Source organism: Cynara cardunculus (assembly GCF_001531365.2).
Source record: "Cynara cardunculus var. scolymus isolate 2C chromosome LG 9, CcrdV1, whole genome shotgun sequence".
NCBI lineage: Eukaryota > Viridiplantae > Streptophyta > Magnoliopsida > Asterales > Asteraceae > Cynara > Cynara cardunculus.
The window spans coordinates 4,947,997-4,950,278 of NC_037536.1; positions in this window are offsets into that span (position 1 = coordinate 4,947,997).

Genomic DNA, 2,282 nt, shown 5'->3' on the forward strand with positions numbered 1-2,282 from the left:
AGTTTTATACATGCATTGCATCCACACTGTTTAAGATTCACCCCTTGTTCATATCGTGTTCACCTCTTGTTCATATCGTATTCACCCTTGTTCATATCATATAAAATATATGAACACATAATCCCAATGCTATGAACACCGGGTGCAAACACTTACACAAATATAAAGATTTGGTATCAAGCTTAAAAAATAACACTTGTGTTCATATGATAGAAGTAACATGAACACAATGGTTCATGATTCATAAAGGTCGGTAATATGACAATACGAAAATGGGTCGTGCATGTACTTCCATTTGAACATGTGAATTATGTACATATTTTAATAATTAAAGAAAAAAGCTATCAATACAAGATGAATTATAAAAAACACAACACATCGTAATGAACATAATTTCGATTAAAACAAATCTAAAAAAATAAAAATATATTACCAAGACATTCGCTTTGGTTAATTTTTTCAATTCCCGGCCTTGAACTCCGATTGTCATCATAAACCATTTTAATCTTCTCACTGTTGTCGATTTATTTTTCATTGCGTTTATCCATATTAGCTTGATCGATACCGGAAATTTTTATTACCTTGTTTTCTATGTGAATTAAATACTGATAAAACAATGAACATTGAAGATCAATATTAAAAAAAATAAAAATATTAATATTATAAATGATATTTTTTGGGATTTGATGATTTGTAACTCCCTATTAATTGTTTGGGAGTTACATATCAAATCAATTTACTGAAATACCATTGTAATTAAAATGTGAACATGACATAAATCTACAAGAAGATTGAAATTTGATTGGTTGCCATGGTTTTCAAAGTTAACACAAAATTGTTGGTTAACATTTGATTTTCCCCATATATATATATATATATATATATATATATATATATACACACACATGCATATGCATCATGGATTTATAATAAACAATAATCACTTAACCAAATAATTTACTTACCAAATATCAAAATCATCCCAAATTATAAAATCGAAACTCGATGTCACATAAAAGGTAACAAATTTTCCATTATTATATTAGATAGATTTTTCAAAGTATAATGTCTTAATAAAAAAGAATTTAAAAGTATATTATTATAATAAAAAACTGAAAATATTACAATAAGGAAATTCATAAAAGTAGATTACTATTTTATGCATTTAATCAAAATAAAAAAGGAAAATCATGTACCTCGACTAGTGATGACCAAACCGGCTCGGGACCACCGGAGGACCGGGACCGACCGGGACTGGTAAGGACCGTTATAGGACCGGCGGTTACGAACCGGTTAAGCATTTTGACGTTTTCTAGGACCAGGACCGAGACCGGTCCGGCCCGTCCCGAAAATATATCCGTTTTTTTAAAACTAGCCGTTGGAGAGCCGTTTATAGCCGTTTTTTTGTATTTTTTTGCCCCAAAACACTATAAATATGTATCAAGTTTGGGAGTTAAACATACCAACTCTCTCTTTTTCAACAACGCAAAAAATGCTCATAATTCTCGGTTTCTCGTTATATTTTGTGAATTCGACTCGTATTAATTTCCCGTTTCCACTTCACAATTCACATTTCTTTCTTTCTTTGTCTTACAAAATGACCGGTGAACAAGCATCAAACGAACAAGTTGCCCAAGTTCTCGCCGAACACGGACGAAAGTCCGAGATTTGGAATCACTATAACTTGGTGGTTCTCATGAACGGAAAAAGAAAGGCACAATGAAAATTGTGTCAAGCTCTCCTTACGACGGAAGGAAATTCTATGTTAAGGAGGCACACCAAAAAAACGTGCCCGAGGTTGAGGTTGGGGGCGATTCAAGCCAACCGATACTTGGAACTCAAGGTCTAATATGGTGGTATGATGTCGAGTTGAACCGACAAATGACAACATAATGTGTCATTCAAGTCGGGTTACCTTTCGGACATTTCGACAACCCTCACGTTACGAAGTTGATTCAAAAGACGCTACAATCACGATACAAGCCGGTAAGTCGTCAAACCCTTAGACGTGATGCAATATAAATGTGGAAAATGTGTAGGGCCGAAATGCAACAAATGTTTTCCGTTTTGCCTAACAATATTTCTTTAACGTGTGATACAATCAACTAGGAACCTTCCTGTGTTCTTTGAGTGAACACGAACTCCAGAAATAGAGAAGAAGAGAAAAACTTGATAAATCCAATCTATCGATTGGTGATTTCATTCATCCTATAAATACTTGTAAAATAAGTTTATCAAATCCTAAAATAAAGCCTAATAATACGATAGTAATCCAAATCAAC